The following is a 21,724-nucleotide window of genomic DNA, read 5'->3' on the forward strand; positions in this document are numbered from 1 at the left end:
ATTCTCCCGCTCCCCCCTCCATCACTGATTAAAGTAAGGGGCTCTCTCTCATTCTCCCTCTCCCCCTCCCCCCACCCATCACTGATTAAAGTCAGGGGCTCTCTCATTCTCCCTCTAACCCCTCCCCCATTCATCAATGATTGAAGTGATGGGCTCTCTCCCATTCTCCCTCCCCCCTCCCGCCACCCATCACTGATTGAAGTAAGTGGCTCTCTCTCATTCTCCCCCTCCCCCCACCCATCACTGATTAAAGTCAGGGGCTCTCTCTCATTCTCCCTCTCCCCCCTCCTCCCCCTCCTCCATCTCCCCCCTCCTCCCTCTCCACCCTCCCCACCCATCACTGATTAATGTCAGGGGCTCTCTCTCATTCTCCAACTCCCCCCATAGATTTTGTCCCTATTGGATCAAACCCGATTGACAAGTCCGTCCCCCTGTCATCCCCAACTGACTCCTCCCCCGGGGCCCTTCCGGGGCAGGGTCTGCGCACTGCACACTCGGGACAAATGAACGCCTCCCCCACAGGCACCGCCCTCTCTCATTTGATTGACCGACCGCAGAAAGGGTCACGTGTCTCCAGATTTTTAAACCCTTTCGGCCGTTTCACCGACTCAGCGCGGGCCCGCATGCAGCGCGCTTGTGTGATGTCAGCAATCCGGCGGGGTCGCGACCTTACTGATGGAAGAATCCAGGGGACTGGAGACGATCAACTGGTCCCTATCCTCCGCCATCATCTCAATCCACCGCCATCATCTCAATCCACCGCCATCCTACCCCTGGAGAGGATCAACCGGTCCCTATCCACCGCCATCATCTCAATCCACCGCCATCCTCCCCCTGGAGAAGATCAACCGGTCCCCATCCACCGCCATCATCTCAATCCACCGCCATCCTGCCCCTGGAGAAGATCAACCGGTCCCCATTCACCGCCATCATCTCAATCCACCGCCATCCTCCCCCTGGAGACGATCAACCGGTCCCCATCCACCGCCATCATCTCAATCCACCGCCATCCTCCCCCTGGAGAGGATCAACCGGTCCCCATCCACCGCCATCATCTCAATCCACCGCCATCCTCCCCCTGGAGAAGATCAACCGGTCCCCATCCATCTCCATCATCTCAATCCACCGCCATCCTCCCCCTGGAGAAGATCAACCGGTCCCCATCCACCGCTATCATCTCAATCCACCGCCATCATCTCAATCCACCGCCATCCTCCCCCTGGCGGGAGTGTGAATCAGACGGTTAATCAGACTCATCCATCCCTTTCTCACCTCCAGACTCCACTATTCCAATACTCTCCTGCCCGTCCTCCCATCTTCCACCCTCCATAAACATCCTAAACTCTGCTGCCCATGTCAGAACTCGCACAAAGTCCCGTTCACCCATCACCCGCTTTGCTCACTGACCTACATTGGCTCACGGTCTGGGAACGCCTCCATTTTAAAATTTTCATCCTGGTTTTGAAATCCCTGCACGACCCTCCCCCCTCCCCATCTCTGTAACCTCCTCCAGCCCTACAACCCTCCGCGATCTATGCGCTCCTACAAATCTCGCCTCTTGCCGATCCCCCCATTTCCATTGCGTCACCACTGGCGGCCGTGCCTTCAGCTGCCTGGACCCCAAGCTCTGGAATTTCCTCGCTAAACCTCTGCGCCTCTCTCTCCTCCTTCAAGACGCTCCTTAAAATCTACCTCATTGATTGATCGAGCTCTCGACGGGCTCTCACCAGAGCTATGGAAAGATGTAACATAACTTCCTCCACTTCATATTCCAGCCCTTGAGATAAAGGCTAACATTACATTAGTCTTTTTGATCACTTCGTGTACCTGCCCACTGGGTTTTAGAGATTTGTGTACTTGGACCCCTAAATTTCTCTGCTCATCCACAGTTCCCACACTCTTCCCATTCAGAAAATATTCCGATTTGTCTTTTTCTGATCCAAAGTGGATGACCTCACACTTGCCCACATTAAACACCATCTCCCACAGTTTTCCTCACTCACTTAGTCTGTCTGTGTCCCTGGTTTCCAGTTTCCCCAATAGAGTAAGATTCTGTTTTCAGTACAAAGTAACAGGGAATCAAATCTACCCTTTTATTAGGTGTGTTGAGGTGATAGGAAGTTGAAGTACAGATCGGTTACGATTTAATAGAATGGCGGGAAAGGATCGAGGGGATGAATGGCCTCCTCCTTTTCCTGTGTAACAACCTCGAGGAGCTGAACGGACTCCCCCTGTTCCGGTGTAACAGGCTCGAGGGGTTGAACGGCCTCCTCCTGTTCCAGTATAACAGGCTCGAGGGGCTGAATGGCCTCCTCCTGTTCCTGTGTAACAGGCTCGAGGGGCCGGATGGCCTCCTCCTGTTCCTGTGTAACAGGCTCGAGGGGCTGAACGGCCTCCTTCTGTTCCTGTGTAACAGGCTCGAGGGGCTGAACGGCGTCCCCCAATTCCAGTGTAAAAGGCTCGAGTGGCTGAACGGCCTCCTCCTGTTCCTATATAATGTCATTGGGTTTGGAGTGAAACACACGGGTAATGATACAGTATCAAACACTTTGGGGAAGGCACTGGGTCACCACACAATGGCAGGGTACCGTGTGAGAGACACAGTGAGAAAGGATGTGTGCGTATATCAGTGAGTGAGAGTGAGAGAGAGGATGCCTCTGTCTATCAGTGAATGAGTGAGTGTGAGCGAGGGTGCCTCTGTATATCAGTGAATGAGTGAGTGTGTGTGAGAGAGAGGATGCCTCTGTATATCAGTGAGTGACTCGGAGTGAGTGTGTGAGAGAGGATGCCTCTGTATATCAGTGAGTGACTCTGAGTGAACGTGTGTGAGAGAGACGATGCCTCTGTATATCAGTGAGTGACTCTGAGTGAACGTGTGTGAGAGAGAGGATGCCTCTGTATATCAGTGAGTGACTGAGTATCTGTGTGTATTTTGTGTGCAGGGGACAAGCGGCAGGATGATGAAACCCAACCTTGAACCATCAACAACTTCTAAAACCCGACACAGACTGGGACTGAACAAGTTAAATTCCCAGAAGACACGTGTCCATATCACTGGTTGGATCAGACACTGCAAGTGGCGTCTCGGGGCAAAGTATCAGAAACCTCTTCCTCATATCGACTCATTCAGCAGAGGGGGGCGATGCAACAGATCGACTTTAACCCCCAGTCTCCAGGTTACAAACCACAGTCAGCAGAGGGGGGCGATGCAACTGATCTACTTTACCCCCCAGTCTCCAGGTTCAAGCCTCAGTCAGCAGAGGGGGGCGATGCAACAAATCTACTTTAACCCCCAGTCTCCAGGTTACAAACCTCAGTCAGCAGAATGGGGCGATGCAACAGATCTACTTTACCCCCCAGTCTCCAGGTTACAAACCACAGTCAGCAGAATGGGGCGATGCAACAGATCTACTTTACCTCCCAGTCTCCAGGTTACAAACCTCAGTCAGCAGAGGGGGGCGATGCAACAGATCTACTTTACCCCCCAGTCTCCAGGTTACAAACCTCAGTCAGCAGAGGAGGGCGATGCAACAGATCTACTTTACCCCCCAGTCTCCAGGTTACAAACCACAGTCAGCAGAGTGGGGCGATGAAACAGATCTACTTTACCCCCCAGTCACCAGGTTACAAACCTCAGTCAGCAGAGGGGGGAGATGCAACAGATCTACTTTACCCCCCAGTCTCCAGGTTACAAACCTCAGTCAGCAGAGGGGGGTGATGCAACTGATCTACTTAATCTCCCAGTCTCCAGGTTACAAACCGCAGTCAGCAGAGGGGGGAGATGCAACAGATCTACTTTACCCCCCAGTCTCCAGGTTACAAATCGCAGTCAGCAGAGGGGGGCGATGCAACAGATCTACTTTACCCCCCAGTCTCCAGGTTACAAATCGCAGTCAGCAGAGGGGGGCGATGCAACAGATCTACTTTACCCCCCCCCCCATTCTACAGGTTACAAACCTCAGTCAGCAGAGGAGGGCGATGCAACAGATCTACTTTACCCCCCAGTCTCCAGGTTACAAACCGCAGTCAGCAGAGGGGGGCGATGCAACAGATCTACTTTACCCCCCAATCTCCAGGTTACAAGCCTCAGTCAGCAGAGGGGGGCGATGCAACAGAACTACTTTACCCCCCAGTCTCCAGGTTACAAAGCACAGTCAGCAGAGTGGGGCGATGAAACAGATCTACTTTACCCCCCAGTCTCCAAGTTACAAACCTCAGTCAGCAGAGGGGGGAGATGCAACAGATCTACTTTACCCCCCAGTCACCAGGTTACAAACCTCAGTCAGCAGAGATGGGCGATGCAACAGATCTACTTTACCCCCCAGTCTCCAGGATACAAACCGTTGTCAGCAGAGGGGGGCGATGCAACAGATCTACTTTACCCCCCAGTCTCCAGGTTACAAACCTCAGTCAGCAGAGGGGGGCGATGCAGCAGATCTACTTTACCCCCCAATCTCCAGGTTACAAGCCTCAGTCAGCAGAGGGGGGCGATGCAACAGATCTACTTTACCCCCCAGTCTCCAGGTTACAAACCACAGTCAGCAGAGTGGGGCGATGAAACAGATCTACTTTACCCCCCAGTCTCCAAGTTACAAACCTCAGTCAGCAGAGGGGCGAGATGCAACAGATCTACTTTACCCCCCAGTCTCCCGGTTACAAACCTGTCAGCAGAGGGGGGCGATGCAACTGATCTACTTAAACTCCCAGTCTCCAGGTTACAAACCGCAGTCAGCAGAGGGGGGAGATGCAACTGATCTACTTTACCCCCCAGTCTCCAGGTTACAAATCGCAGTCAGCAGAGGGGGGCGATGCAACAGATCTACTTTACCCCCCCCCCATTCTCCAGGTTACAAACCGCTGTCAGCAGAGGAGGGCGATGCAACAGCTCTACTTTACCCCCCAGTCTCCTGGTTCAAGCCTCAGTCAGCAGAGGGGGGCGATGCAACAAATCTACTTTACCCCCCAGTCTCCAGGTTACAAATCGCTGTCAGCAGAGGGGGGCGATGCAACAAATCTACTTTACCCCCCAGTCTCCAGGTTACAAATCGCAGTCAGCAGAGGGGGGCGATGCAACAGATCTACTTTACCCCCCAGTCTCCAGGTTACAAGCCTCAGTCAGCAGAGGGGGGCGATGCAACAAATCTACTTTACCCCCCAGTCTCCAGGTTACAAATCGCAGTCAGCAGAGGGGGGCGATGCAACAGATCTACTTTACCCCCCAGTCTCCAGGTTACAAGCCTCAGTCAGCAGAGGGGGGCGATGCAACAGATCTACTTTACCCCCCAGTCTCCAGGTTACAAACCACAGTCAGCAGAGTGGGGCGATGAAACAGATCTACTTTACCCCCCAGTCACCAGGTTACAAACCACAGTCAGCAGAGTGGGGCGATGAAACAGATCTACTTTACCCCCCATTCTCCAGGTTACAAACCTCAGTCAGCAGAGGGGGGAGATGCAACAGATCTACTTTACCCCCCAGTCTCCAAGTTACAAACCTCAGTCAGCAGAGGGGGGAGATGCAACAGATCTACTTTACCCCCCAGTCACCAGGTTACAAACCTCAGTCAGCAGAGGTGGGCGATGCAACAGATCTACTTTACCCCGAAGTCTCCAGGAAACAAACCTCAGTCAGCAGAGGGGGGCGATGCAGCAGATCTACTTTACCCCCCATTCTCCAGTTTACAAACCTCAGTCAGCAGAGGGGGGCGATGCAGCAGATCTACCTTCCCCCCACTCTCCAGTTTACAAAGCGTTGTCAGCAGAGACGGGCAATGCAACAGATCTCGTTTCCGTTCCTTGAGCTCGCTGGCAACTTACAGCTGCCAAATGTAAAAAAAGTGTTTTGAACTTTGTGTCGCTGCAATTATGCTTGTTTTTCAAAAACATATTATCACCCCGCCATTTCTTAACAACGGTATTATTTATGATCGCTTTGTAATATGAAAGTTACATGACACGCCAGACTTGTACATTAATCTCAAGGGCCTGTCTCTCACTGATATTTTGAAAACACGGTCCTCTATTTATACCTGTTAAGTTAGATTAAACATAATTATAAATCGATAAACGGATGGTTAGAAAAAGGCTTTTAAGATTAATATGTGTCGATAACCAGGGGACACAGATTTAAGATAATTGACAAAAGAAGCAGGCGGGGGGAGATGAAGAGATTTGCATTTTGATGTGGCCAGATATTATGATCTGGACTGGACTACCTGAACGGGTGGTGGAAGCAGATTCAATAGTAACTTGAAAAAGGAATTGGATAGAATAACGGAATGATTACAGCATCGAAGGAGACCATTCAGGCCATCGAGCCTGTGCCGGCTCTTAGTCAGAGCATTACATTTAATCCCATTCCCCCGCTCTTTCCACGTAGACCTGCAAATATTTTCCCTTGCACAATTTATCCAATTCGCTTTTGAATCTGCTTCCACCATCCTGTCAGGCAGTGCATTCCAGACCATTAAACTCACTGCATTTGGTTCTTTCGCCAAGCACCTGAAATGTGTGTCCTCTGGTTCTTGACCCTTCCGCCAATGGGAACAGTTTCTCTTTATTTACTTTATCTAAATCGCCATTATTTTGAACACTTCGATCGAATCAAAGAGCAAGGACATGAATCTGGATTGTATGGGGACAAACATCGCTCTCAGTTTATTAAAAAGAACCCTCGGCAGAGGCTGAATCAGGTGATCACCCAGAACATTATTCTGACAACACACAAAATAATCAATTGGAAGAATTTTTACAATCCATTAAATAAGATTTGCGTATCATTTTATCACCAGTTTATATTTAAATGATAATCATTTAATTCAACTGCAAGTGTGAAATCCAGAAATAGATTTACTGATGGGAAATAATATTAAGTTAAACCCAGTATCCAGTTCAGAATTGTAAGATGGTTGATTTTGATGGATATGAAATATATTTGAATTCAGTAATACTGTCTGGCATTACATTAAAACACAGTATAATATCGATATTATGGAGACAAGAAAGGTGGGTTCTTTCCAAGTTGGTGCTGGGGGCGGGGAGACACTTTAAACCTGATGGGCTCCGCATCAGACTGGAGTCATCTCTTCGATCAAACCCCTTCACTCTAAAACACACACAAGATTCATTTGTGACTGTGTGATTTGAGACAGAAACTGATCTCACTTCACATTTCATTGCACTGCCTCATGCTGGATAATTGTACTCGGTGATTAGACTCTCCCAGTCTCATTCTCACCATTTCCCCCTTTACCTTGTAACCTTTGTGGACTGTCTACAGGACCAGTGTTCATTTGAGGAAAAGACACTTTCTCTTACCTTTCTCCCCAGTCGATCTGCGGAAGCTCTTTGAATCGGAAGGGTTCTCTCTGGTTGCTGCTCTCACAATCCTGTGCTGATTCACCTGCTGTTGTTCCTCAGTCTACAATCCCTGTTTACTTCCAGCTGTGGACTTTTCTCAATCACTTCGTCATTCACCGGGAGATCTAATAATGGCAGGGCAGAAAATGAGACCAATCCTGACGGTGTGAAGGAGAATCTAATCTGCACTTTCCCTCGCTGCAGAAATGAATGCCGCTCATTGAGTCCGCCACTTCCATTGGTTCAAAACAAGTGATTGATAACCCCACCCGCCAATCAGTGCCTGGTCCCACACACAGCCCCACGCCCGCTTGTTATGAACCAATAGAATAGAACCTCCCTTCCGATCAGCACTGTGGGAGAACCTTCACCACACAGACTGCAGCGGTTGAAGAAGGCGGCTCACCACCACCTTCTCAAGGGCAATTAGGGCTGGGCAATAAATGCTGGCCTCGCCAGCGATGCCCACATCCCATGAACGAATAAAAAAATAATAGAACGGGCGGAAGTCACTCGCCTATGCGAATCTCTGTAGGAGTTTTTTGAGGATGTCACGAGCAGGGTAGATAAAGGGGAACTAGCGGATGTTGCTTATTTCGATTTTCAAAAGGCAGTCAATAAATTGCCACACAATAGTTTGTTACACAAGAGAAGGGCTCATTGGGTTGGGCTAATATTGAGGATTGAGAATTGGTTCACGAACAGAAAACAGAGAGTCGGGATATACGAGTCATTTTCAGGTTGGCAGGCTGTAACCAGTGGAGTGCCACAATGATCAGTGCTGGGGCCTCAGCTATTTACAATCTATATTAATGACTTAGATGAAGGCACCGAGTGCTGTGTATCCAAGTTTGCTGACGATACAAAGCTAGGTGGGAAAGTAAGCAATGAGGATGACACAAAGAGTCTGCAAAGGGATATAGACAGCTTCAGTGAGTGGGCAAAAATATGGCAGATAGAGTATAATGTGGGGAAATGTGAGGTTATTCACTTTTGTCCGAAGCAAAGAAAAACAGAATATTTTTTAAATGGTGATAAACTGTTACATTTTATCGTTCAGAGGTGTCCTCGTACAAGAAACAAAGAAAGTTAACATGCAGGTACAGCAAACAATCATGAAGGCAAATAGCATTTTGGCCTTTATTGCAAGGGGGTTGGAGTTCAAGAGTAAGGAATTCTTCCGAGAATTGTATAGGGCTTTGATGAGACCTCACCTGGAGTACTGTGTACACTTTTGGTCTCTTTATCTATGGAAGGATATACTTGTCTTACAGGCAGTGCAAGATGGGTTCACTGGATTGATTCCTGGGATGAGAGGGTTGTCCTATGAGGAGAGATTGAGTAGAATGGGCCGATACTCTCTGGAGTTTAGAAGAATGAGAGGTGATATTATTGAATCATATAAGATTCTGAGGGGTTTTGACAGGGTCGATGCTGAGAGGTTGTTTCCCCTAGCTGGATAGTCTAGAACAAGGGGGCATAGTCTCAGGATACGGGGTCAGACTTTTAGGAATAAGATGAGGAGAAATTTCTTCATTCAGAGGGTTGTGAACCTTTGGATTTCTTTTTCCCCGGGGGGCTGTGGATGGTCAATCGTTGAGTATATTCAAGGCTGAGATTGAGAGATTTTTGGACTGTAATTGACTCAAGGGATATGGGGATCAGACGGGAAACTGGAGTTGAGGTTGAAGATCAGCCATGATCTTATTGAATGGCGGAGCAGGATCGAGGGGCCGGATGGCCCAGCCCTGCTCCTATTTTGTATGTTCTTATGAGGTGACCCAGGGGATGGACCAGGCGGTGATACCAGGCAGTGAGACCGGGCGGAGAGTGCGGGAGTGCAGCTCCTCACTGACTGAAGCCCGGGGTTCAGGGAGGGGGAGATTTATCTGAGCCACAAGCACACTCCCTGGAGCTGCCACACGTTCCCGGGCCCAGAGAGAGGGACAACACAGTCACTCACATGACCCTCCGTGCACCCTCATTCACGTGCCTCTCCCTCCACAGTCACCCACATCCCTATCCCTCCACCGTCTCTCACATCCTCCACCCTCCACCCTCACACACATCCCCCTCCCTCCACACTCACACACACCACCTCCCTCCACCCTCACACACATCCCCTCCCTCCACCCTCGCACACATCCCCCTCCCTGCACCCTCACCCTGAACCACATCCCCATCCCTCCACCCTGTTTCACATCTCCTCCCTCCACTCTCACTCACCTCACCCTCCCACAACACTCATTCACATCCCACTCCTTCCACACTCACTCACATCCACTTCCATCCACCCTCACACACATCCCCCTCACTCCACCCTCAAGCACATGCCCCTCTCTCCACTCTTACTCAGATCACCCTCCCTCAACACGCATTCATATCCCTATCCCTCCATCCTCTTTCACATCCCCCTCACCCCACTCTCACTCACATCCACTTCCGTCCAGCCTCACTCACATACGACTCCCTCCACCCTCACACACATCCTGCTCCCTCCACCCTGACTCATAACACCCTCCCTCCACTCTCACTCACACATCCCCCTCCCTCCACCATAACACACAATCCCCTCCCTCCACTCACACTCACACATCCACTTCCTTCCAGCCTCATTCACATTGGTCCCATCAACCTTACTCACAATCCCCTCCCTCCACTCTCACTCACACTTCCGCCTCCCTCCAGCCTCACTCACAACCCCGTGCTACCACCATCACATACAAACTCCTCCATCTACACTCACTCACATCGTTCCTATCAACCTCATTCACATCCGCCTCCTTCCCTTCTCACTCAAATTCACCTCCCTCTACCCTCACTCATATTCCCCTCCCTCCACGCTCAATCATACATCCTCCTGTCTCCACCCTCACTCACATTCCCTTCCCTCCCTTCTCACTCACATCACCGTTACTGCACCCTCATGAACATCCCCCTCCCTCCACCCTGACTCACATTTCCCCCTCACTTAACAGGCACTCACACATTTCCCTCCCTACGCCACCCCCCACACACAACCCCCTTCCACAACACTCACTCACATATCCACCTCCCTCCACCCTCATTCACATCTCCATGCCTCCATCCTAACTCATATAACCACTCCCACTACCCTCACTCACACATCCCCCTCCCTCCACACTCACTCAGACATCACCGTCACTCCACGCTCACTCACACATTCCCCTCCCTTCACTGTAACTCACACATCCCACTCTGTCCACCCTTATTCACATACTCCTCCCTCCACCCTGACTCATACATCACACTCTGTCCACTCTTATTCACATACTCCTCCCTCCACCCTAACTCACACATCACACTCTGTCCACTCTTATTCACATACTCCTCCCTCCACCCTAACTCACACATCACACTCTGTCCACTCTTATTCACATACTCCTCCCTCCACCCTAACTCACACATCACACTCTGTCCACTCTTATTCACATACTCCTCCCTCCACCCTGACTCATACATCCCACTCTGTCCACTCTTATTCACATACTCCTCCCTCCACCCTAACTCACACATCACACTCTGTCCACTCTTATTCACATACTCCTCCCTCCACCCTGACTCACACATCACACTCTGTCCACTCTTATTCACATACTCCTCCCTCCACCCTGACTCACACATCACACTTTGTCCACTCTTATTCACATACTCCTCCCTCCACCCTGACTCACACATCACACTCTGTCCACTCTTATTCACATACTCCTCCCTCCACCCTGACTCATACATCACACTTTGTCCACTCTTATTCACATACTCCTCCCTCCACCCTAACTCACACATCACACTCTGTCCACTCTTATTCACATACTCCTCCCTCCACCCTAACTCACACATCACACTCTGTCCACTCTTATTCACATACTCCTCCCTCCACCCTAACTCACACATCACACTCTGTCCACTCTTATTCACATACTCCTCCCTCCACCCTGACTCACACATCACACTTTGTCCACTCTTATTCACATACTCCTCCCTCCACCCTAATTCACACATCACACTCTGTCCACTCTTATTCATACTCCTCCCTCCACCCTAATTCACACATCCCACTCTGTCCACTCTTATTCACATACTCATCCCTCCACCCTGACTCACACATCACACTCTGTCCACTCTTATTCACATACTCCTCCCTCCACCCTAATTCACACATCCCACTCCGTCCACCCTTATTCACATACTCCTCCCTCCACCCTAACTCACACATCCCACTCCCTCCACCCTTATTCATACTCCTCCCTCCACCCTAACTCACATATCCCACTCTGTCCACTCTTATTCACATACTCCTCCCTCCACCCTAATTCACATATCCGACTCCGTCCACCCTTATTCACATACTCCTCCCTCCACTCTAACTCACACCGCCCACCCTCACCCACATCCACCTCCCTCTACCCTCACATATACTTCCCCGTCCCTCCTCCATCAATCACATATTCACCTCGCTCCACCCTCACTCACGTCATCCTCTCTCCAACCTCACTCACACATCCCCTCCCTCCACACTCACTCATATCCCCTCACAGTCATTCACATTCCACTCCCTCCACCCTAACTCACACATCCCTCTCCTTCCACCCTCACTCACACATCCCCCTCACTCCACGCTCACTCACACATCAAACTCCCTCCACCCTAATTCACACACCCCACACCCTCCATCCTCATTCACATTCTCTGCCCTCCTCCCTAACTGAAACATCCCACCCTCAGTCAGACCCCACCATCCACCCTCACTCACATCGCCGCCCTCCAACCTCACTCCCGTTGACCTACCACCAACCTCGCTCACATCGCCCTCCATCCACCCTCACTGACACATCCCCATCCACCCTCACTCATAAATCCCATCCCTCCACCCTTATACAATCATCCCACTAACTGCACACTCAAACACACACCATTCCTCCAACCTTATTCACTCATTCCCCGCCCTCCACCCTCACTCACACATCCTCCTTTCTCTACCATCATTCACTCCTAACCCTCCCTCCATCCTCACTCACAAATCCTCCTCCCACCACTCATCCATCCTGAGTCAATCACACATCCACCTCCCTCCAAACTCACTCACACATCCTCTGCCTCCGCCCGCAATCGCATCCCGTCACCTCACCCTCACTCATACACGGCCCACCCTCCACCATCACTCACACATCCATCTCCTTCCACTGTCACTCACACATCCCCCTCCCACCATCCTCAATCACACATCCCACTCCCTCCCCCTCACGCACAACCCCTTCCCTCCATACTCACTCACATCCCCTCCCTCCACCCTCATTCACATCCCTCTATATCCATGTTCACTCACTCATCATCCCTCTAACCTCAATCACACATCCCACGTCGTCGACCCTCACTCACATCCCCCTTCCTCCACTCTCACTCATACATCCACATCACTCCACCCTCACTCAGACAGCCCCCTCTCTCCACTATCATTCACACATCACAATTCCTCTACCCTAATTCACATCCTCTTCCCTCCACCCACAATAACGCATCCACCACCCTGCACCCTCACTCACACGTCCCTTCCTCCACCCTCACTCACATGGCCCTCCCTCCACTCTCATTCACATCCCTCTACCTCCACCGTCACTCACACACCCCACTCCGTCCACCCTCATTCACATTCCTCTCCATTCACCCTCATTCAAACATCCTCCTCCCTCCACCCTCACTCAAAACCCACACCCCCAACCTCACTTACATCGCCCTACCTCTATCCTCACTCACATCACCATCCCTCCACCTTCACTCACACATCACCCTCACTCCACATTCACTCAAACATACCCCTCACACCACCCCCACTCACACTTTCATCTCGCTCCACCGTCACTCACACATCACCCTGCCTCCACTGTCACTCACATCCCCCTCCCTTCACCCTCGAACACTCATACCCCACACTCCACCCTCACTTACACATCCCCCACACTCCACCATCAGTCATACATCCTCTTCGCAATACACTCACTCACATCCCCTCCCTCCAAACTCACTCACAACCCCTTCCATCCAGCCTCACACACATCCACCCTTCTACCCTCACTCATACCCTCTCCCACCACCCTCACTCAAACATCCTCTCACTCCACCCTCACTCCCATCGCCATACCTCCACCCTCATTCACATCCCCCAACCCCCACCCTCAATCACGCATCCACCTCCCTTCATCCTCATTCACACATTTCCCTGCCTCCACCCTCTCTCATAAATCCCCCTCCTTCCACCGTCACTCACACATCCCACTCCCTCTACCCTCTCTCACATATCCCACTCCCTCCATCATCATTCACATCGTCCTCCCACCACAGTCACTTACACCCCCCTCCCTTCACCATCGCTCACATCCTCCACCCTCCACTCTCACTCATACTTCTCTCTCTGGGCCCGCCCCGGTTCAATCATGGCCTTTAAAAGGGAATTGGATAAATACTTGAAGGGAACAAAAATTGCAGGGCTACGGGGATAGGGCAGGGGAGTGGGACTAGCTGGATTGCTCTTGCATAGATTCGGCGCATGGTCGACGGGTCGAATGGCCTCCCTCTGTGTTGCAACGATTCTATGACTTAGATGAAGGGGCCGAGTGTAATGTCTCCAAGTTTGCTGACGATAGAAAGGTAGGTGGGAAAGTAAGCTGTGAGGAGGACACAAAGAGTCTGCAAAGAGATATAGACAGGTTGAGTGAGTGGGCAAGAAGGTGGCAGATGGAGAAATGTGAGGTTATTCACTTTGGTCGGATGAATAGAAAAACAGGATATTTTTTAAATCGTAAGAAACTATTGAACGTTGGTGTTCAGAGAAATTTGGGTGTCCCGTTTCATGGTCTGAATATATAGAGAAGAGTTTACACTGAATGTTTCATGGTCTTTCGGACATAAATTGGAACCAACACCTCTTGTACTGAGATCTGACAGATTGTTACCATGGCAGTAGAGGAAATCACTCATGGAAAATAACTGAAACGGAAATGACAAAAACCACCATCGTGTTTAGAGTTTAGTTAAGATGAAGATTAACCCTAAACATTCAGACACTTTTTCTAACCACGAAGCTGCCATTCCAATAAAGATTTTTTTACACCACGAGACCTGATACTGGGAATTTACTGAATGTACCGTCAGTTCGAGCTCGACAGAACATTAAGCAGCACCGCATCTACAGAAGGATATGGATCAAACAGTCACATTATTAAAAACAGACCCCATCTGCTCTGAAAATCAGATTGTCATAAACCATCTAAACATGTAACCGTTAGCAGTGGCCATTTAAATTACTGCCACAATACTGAATTCGATGGCAAAACATCTGATCGTCACATTCTTTATACATCTGGAATGTTACAAAGTTTGGATAAACAACATTTCTGGAAACTCCAGTTCGTGTTTAAAAGGGCTGAAAGACAGTGATTATATTTTCTGCTTAAATCATTATTAGAATACGATTTACGTATCATTTTATCACCAGTTTATATTTAAATTATCATTTAATTCAACTGCAATTCTAAAATCCAGAAATAGATTTACTGATGGGAAATAACATTAAGTTAAATCCAGTATCCAGTTCAGAATTGTAAGATGATTGATTTTGATAGTTGGATATGAAATATATTTGAATTCGGTAACACTGACAGGTACTACATTAATACAGTGTAATATTGATATTATGGGGACCATAAAGGTGGGTTCATTCACAGTTGGTGCTGGGGGCGGGGAGACATTGTATATCTGCTCGGCACTGCCTCAGACTGGAGTCACCTCTTAGATCAAACCCCTTCACTCTAAAACACACACAAGATTCATTTGTGACTGTGTGCTTTGAGACAGAAACTGATCTCACTTCACGTTTCATTGCACGGCCTCATGCTGGATAATTGTACTCTGTGATCAGGCTCTCCCAGTCTCATTCTCACCATTTCCCCATTAGCTTGTAACCTTTGTGGACTGTCCACAGGACCAGTGTTTATCTGAGTAAATGGGACTTTCTCTTACCTTTCTCCCCAGTCGATCGATGGAAGCTCTTTGAATCGGAAGGATTCTCTCTGGTTGCTGATCTCACAATCCTGTGCTGATTCCCCTGCTGTTGTTCCTCAGTCTACAATCCCTGTTTAATTCCAGCTGTGGGCTTTTCCCAATTACTCCGTCATTCACCGGGAGATCGAATTATGGCAGGGCAGAAAATGAGACCAATATTGACGGTGTGAAGGAGAATCGAATCGACACTTTCACTCGCTGCAGAAATGATTGCCGCTCATTGAGTCCGCCCCTTCCATTGGTTCAAAACAAGTGATTGATAGCCCACCCGCCAATCAGGGCCTGGTCCCACACACAGCCCCACGCCCGCTTGTTATGAACCAATAGAATAGAACCTCCCTTCCTCACAGCACTGTGGGAGAACCTTCACCACACTGACTGCAGCGGTTGAAGAAGGCGGCTCACCACCACCTTCTCAAGGGCAATTAGGGCTGGGCAATAAATGCCGGCCTCGCCAGCGATGACGGCATCCCATGAACGAATAAAAAATAATAGAAAGGGCGGAATCACTCGCCTCGGTGAATTTCTATTGGAGTTTTTTGAGGATGTCACGAGCAGGGTCGATAAAGGGGAACCAGTGGATATTGTATTTTTAAATTTTCAAACGGCATTCAATAAGTTGCCACACAAAAGTGTGTTATGCAAGGTAAGGGCTCATTGGGTTGGGGGTAATATTGAGGATGGAGCATTGGTAAACGGACAGAAACGGAGAGTCGGGATAAACGGGTCTTTTTCAGGTTGGCAGGCTGTACCTCGTGGAGTGCCACATGGATCAGTGCTGGGGCCTCAGCTATTTACACTATATGTTAATGACTTAAATGAAAGCACTGAGTGTTAGGTATCCAAGTTTGCTGACGATACAAAGCTAGGTGGGAAAGTAGGCTGTGAGGAGGACATAAAGAGTCTGAAAAGGGATATCGACAGGTTCAGTGAGTGGGCAAGAATATGGCAGATGGAGTATAATGTGGGGAAATGTGAGGTTATTCACTTTTGTGGGAAGAATAGAAAAACAGAATATATTTTAAATGGTGAGAAACAATAAAATTTTGGTGTTCAGAGATTTCTGGGTGTCCTCGTACAAGAAGCACAGAAAGTTAACATGCAGGTGCAGCAAACAATTATGAAGGCAAATAGCATGATGGCCTTTATTGCATGGGGGTTGGAGTATAAGATTAAATAAGTTTTCCGACAATTGTACTGGACTTTGGTGTGACCTCACCTGGAGTAATGTGTACAATTTTGGTCTCCTTATCTAAGAAAGGGTGGACTTGCCCTACAGGCGGTGCAACAAAGGTTCACTAGATTGATTCCTGAGATGAAGGCGTTGTCCTATGAGGAGAGATTAAGTAGAATGGGCCTTTTTGCTCTGGAGTTGAGAAGAATGAGAGTTTAGAAGATTGAGAGCAATACGATTCTGAGGGACTTGACAGGGTAGATGCTGAGAGGTTGTTTCCCCTGGCTGGATTGCCTCGAGCAAGGAGGCATCGTCTCAGGATATGGCGTCGGACATTTTAGTTTCGGACTGAGATGAGGAGAAATTTCCTCACTCAGAGTATTGTGAATCTGTGTAATTCTCTCCCCCAGAGGGCTGTGGGTGTTGAACCGTTGAAAATATTCATGGCTGAGATCGATAGAGTTTTGGACTCTTAGGGAATATAGGGAAATGGAGATCGGGCAGGAAAGTTGATTTGAAGTCGAAAATCAGCCATGGTCTTATTGAATTTGGGAGCTCACTGAAGAGGCCATATGGCCTACTCCCGCACCAATTCTTATGTTCTTGTCCTGCATCCATGGGAATGGAGCAGGCAGTGAGAACGGGCGGGGAGAGCGGGAGTGCATCTCTTCACTGACTGAGGCCCGGGGTTCAGGGAGGACGAGATTTCTCTGAGCTGTTCCCTCAATACCGAGAGCCGCCAACACGTTCCCGGGCCCAGAGAGAGGGAGAAGGCGATCGATCACACACCCCTCACTCCACCCTAACTTCCAGCTCACTCCCTCCACACTCACTCATATTCGACTCCTTCCATCCTCACTCACATCCCCTCCCTCCACCCTCAATCACATCCGACTCTCTCCATCCTAACTCACATCCCGCTCTGCACGCTCACTCACATCCCCTCCCTTCACCCTCACTCAAATCCCCTGCCGTCCACCCCCATTCACACATCCCCCTCCCTCCACAGTCACTCACACATCCCCATTCGTCCAACCTCGGTCACATCCCACTCCATTCAATTTCACTCAAATCCCCCTCCCTTCACCCACACTCACATCCCCAACCCTCCACCCTCACTCACACCCCCTCCCTCCACCCACACTCACATCCCCTCCCTCCAAGTTTGCTCTCATTCCCCTCCCTCCACACTCACTCACATCCCCCAACATCCACACATACTCACACCCCCTCCCTCCACCCACAATCACATCCCCCTCCCTCCACCCACAATCACATCCACCTCCTTCCACGTCCACCCACAACACCCTCCCTCCACACTCACTCCCATCCCAAACCCTCTAATTTCACCCAAATACCCCTCCCTCCACACTCACTCACATCCTGCTCCCTCTTCCCTCATTCACACATCACCACGCATCCCCATCCCTCCATCATCACTCACAATCCCCTCCCTCAACACTCATTCACATCCCATTACCTCGACTCTCACTCACATACCCCTCCCTCCAACCACACTCATATCTCGCCCTCCACCCTCACTCACATCCCACTCCCTGCACCCTCATTCATACATCACGCTTCCTCCGCAATCACTCACATATCCCAAACTCTCCACCATCATTCACAACTCTCTCCCTCCACCCACACTCATTTCCCCCTCTCTCCACGCTCAGTCACACCCGCATCCCTTCACACACACTCACATCCCCTTCCCTTCACACTAACTCACACGTCCGCCCCTCTCACTCGCAGCCCCTCTCTTCACCCTCATCACATCACCGTCACTCCACACTCACAACTCCCTCACTCGCATACACCTTCCTCCCCCTCAATAACACATCCCCCTCCCTCCACCGTCACACACATCCCATTCGCTTCACCGTCTCTCACACATCCCACTTCCTTCACACTCAATCACGTACCACTCCTTCCACCCTCAATCACATGTCCACCTCCCTCCACCCTCACTCGCACATCCCACACCCTTCATCCTCATTCACATCCCCCACCCTCCACCATCACTCACATTCCTCTCCCTCCACACTCACTCACACAGTCCCCTCCCTACGACCTCACTCACATATCCACCTCCCTCCACCCTCACTCACACATCCCAATATCTTCACCCTCATTCACATCCACCACACTCCACCCTCACTCGTATGCCACACCCAACACACTCAATCACATCCCCCTCCTAACAGCATCAATCCCATTACCCTACAACTACCCTCATTCACACAACTACCTCCCTACACCTCACTCACGCATCCCCCTCCCTCCAACCTCACTCACACATACCCCGCATTCCAACTCGATCACATATCCACCTCCCTCCACCGTCACTCACATTTCCCACTCCCACTGGCCTCACTGAAATCGCCCTCCCTCCAATCCGCAATCACATCTCCCTCCTTCCATCCTCACTCGCACATCCCCCTCACTCCCACGTCACTCACAAATCCCCCTCCCTCCACCTTCACCCATATCCCTCTCACTCCACCTTCACTCACACATCTCCCTTCCTCCACCCTCACTCACGCATCACCGTCCTTCCGCCCTCAATCACATCCCCCTTCCTCCACACTCACTCACACATCCAACTCCCTCCACCATCACTCAAACAGCCCACTCCCACCACCCTCACTCATACTTCACCTCCCCCCTCCATCACAGAAACATCCCATTCCCTCCACCTTCACTCATACATCACCCTCCTTCCACCAGCACTCAGTTACATCCTACTCCCATCATCCTCACTCACATCCCGCCCTCCATGCTCAATCACATCCCCTTCCTCCACCCTCACTCAAATCCCCGGCCCTCCATCCTCACTCAAATCCCCGGCCCTCCATCCTCAGTCACACATAACCCTCCCTCCACACTCACTCACACATCCACATCCGTCCAACCTCATTCACATCCCACTCCCACCAATTTTACTCAAATCCCCCTCCCTCCACCCACACTCACATCCCTTACCTCCACATGCACGCACATCCCCGTCCCCCCACGCACAATCACATTACCCTCCTTCCACACTCAATCACATGTGTCACACTCCACCGTTACTCACACATCCCACTCCCTCCACCATCATTCACATATCCCTCTCCCTCCTCTGTCACTCAAACATCCTGCTCCATCCATGCTCATTCACATCACCCTCCCTCCACCCAAACTCACACATCCCCCTCCTTTCAGAGTCACTCACACAACCCCCACCCTCCACGCTCACTCACAAATCCCCGTTCCTCCCCCTTACTCACATCCACCTCCCTTCACCTTCACTCACATATCCCACTCCCTCCATCCTCACTAAAACATCCCCCTCCCTCCACCCTCACTCCCATCCACCTCCCTTCACCTGCACTCACATATCCCACTCCTTCCATCCTCACGAACACATACCACTCCCTCCACCGTAACTCAAACAAACCGCTCCCTCCAACTTCTCCAACACATTCGCCTCCCTCCACCCTCATTCACATCCCCCTCCCTCCACCCTCACTCACACATCCCCCTCCATCCACCCTCATTCACATCCCCCTCTCTCCACCCTCACTCACATCACTCTCCCTCAGCCCTTACCGACATATCGCCCTCCCTCCACCCTCTCTAAAACATTCCCCTCTCTCCACCCACACTCTCATCACACTCCCTCAGCCCATACCGACATATCGCCCTCCCTCCACCCTCACACAAATATCCCCCCTTCAGCCCTTTCAGACATATTACCTCCCACCCTCCATCCTCACTCAACATCCCCCTGCCTCCACCCTCACTCACACATCCCCTCCATCCTCATTCACACACCCCCACCCTCCACCCTCATTCACATCCCCCTGCCTCCACCTTCACTCTGATCCCCTCCCTTCAATCTCACTAGTATCCCCCTCCATTCCCTCTCACTTACACATCCCACTCCCTCCACCCTCACACTCACCTCACTCCCTCGACCTTCAATGGGACATACCCCTCCCTCCACTCTCACTCACACATCACTCTCCCCCAGCGAGTGAGGCTGTAAGGAGGGAAATGTGTGGGTGGAAGGAGGGGGATATGAGTGAGGGGGATGTGAGTGCGTGTGGAGGGAGGGGTATGTGAATGAGTGTGGAATGACGGTGACGTGAGTGAGGGTGGAGCGAGGGGGATGCAAGTGAGGATGGAGGGAGTTGGTTGTGATTGACGGCGAAGGAATGGGGCTGTGTGAGTGAGCGTGGAGGGAAGGCGATTTATGAGTGTGGGTGGAGTGAGGGGGATGTTAGTGAGGATGGAGGAAGTTAGTTGTGAGTGATGATGGAGGGATGGGGTGTGTGAGTGAGCGTGGAGGGAAGGGAGTGTGTTCGTGTGGGTGGATCGAGGGAGATGTGTCAGTGTGGGTGGAGGGAGGGGGATGTGAGTGTTTGTGAAGGGATGCGGGTATGACTGAGCGTGGAGAGATGGGGAAATGAGTGGGGGTGGACGGAGGGGGTTGTGAATGAGAGCGGAGGAAGTGGGATCTGAGTGAGGGTGTAGGGACGGAGTTATGAATGATCGTGGAGAGATGGGGATGTGTGAGTAATTGTGGAGGGAGAGTGATATGTGAATGGTGGTGGAGGGAGTGGGATGTGAGTGCAGTTGGAGGGAGGTGGATGTGATTGAGCGTGGAAGGCCGGATGTGAGTGAGGTTGGAGCGTGGAGAATGTGAGGGATGGTGGAGGGATGGGGATACGTGGGTGATTCTGGAGGGATGGTGATGTGTCAATGAGGGAAGAGGGATGGGATGTGAGTGAGGGTGGAGGATGGGGGTGTGAGTGAGTGTGGAGGGAGGGGGATGTGAGTGAACGAGGCGGGAGAGGGATGTGAGTGTGCGTTTGAGGGACGGGGATTTGAATGAAATTGGAGGGAGTGGGATGTGAATGAGTTTGGACGGATGGGGATGTGTGAGTGTGTGTGGAGGGAGGGTGTAGTGTGAATGAGGATGGAGGGACGGAGATTTGAGTTAGGATGGAGGGAGGGGATGTGAGTGAGTGTGGAGTGAGTTGGATGGGAGTTCGGGTGATCGAGGGGGATGTGAGCGATCTCCTTCTCCCTCTCTCTGGGCCCGGGAACGTGTTGGCGGCTCTGG

At 50.8% G+C, this 21,724-nt stretch overlaps 1 protein-coding gene and 1 pseudogene across 2 annotated transcripts in view; both read right to left on the reverse strand.

Annotated features, from left to right (window-relative positions):
* Nucleotides 1-15,667, reverse strand: part of LOC137314563 (NACHT, LRR and PYD domains-containing protein 3-like) — a 71,708-nt gene extending 56,041 nt beyond the window's left edge. The window contains exons 1-2 of one of the 2 annotated variants that reach the window (XM_067979880.1): nucleotides 15,396-15,667; nucleotides 7,317-7,483 (exon numbers count right to left, since the gene is read on the reverse strand). The gene's annotated coding sequence lies outside the window, so the exon portion shown is untranslated. The remainder of the gene's footprint in view (nucleotides 1-7,316; nucleotides 7,484-15,395) is intronic. The other variant, XM_067979875.1, reaches the window with a different exon arrangement.
* Nucleotides 1-21,724, reverse strand: part of LOC137314528 (zinc finger protein 585A-like) — a 915,457-nt pseudogene that overhangs the window by 121,978 nt on the left and 771,755 nt on the right.

The sequence above is a fragment of the Heptranchias perlo genome, unplaced genomic scaffold (assembly GCF_035084215.1).
Source record: "Heptranchias perlo isolate sHepPer1 unplaced genomic scaffold, sHepPer1.hap1 HAP1_SCAFFOLD_52, whole genome shotgun sequence".
In the NCBI taxonomy this organism is placed as follows: domain Eukaryota; kingdom Metazoa; phylum Chordata; class Chondrichthyes; order Hexanchiformes; family Hexanchidae; genus Heptranchias; species Heptranchias perlo.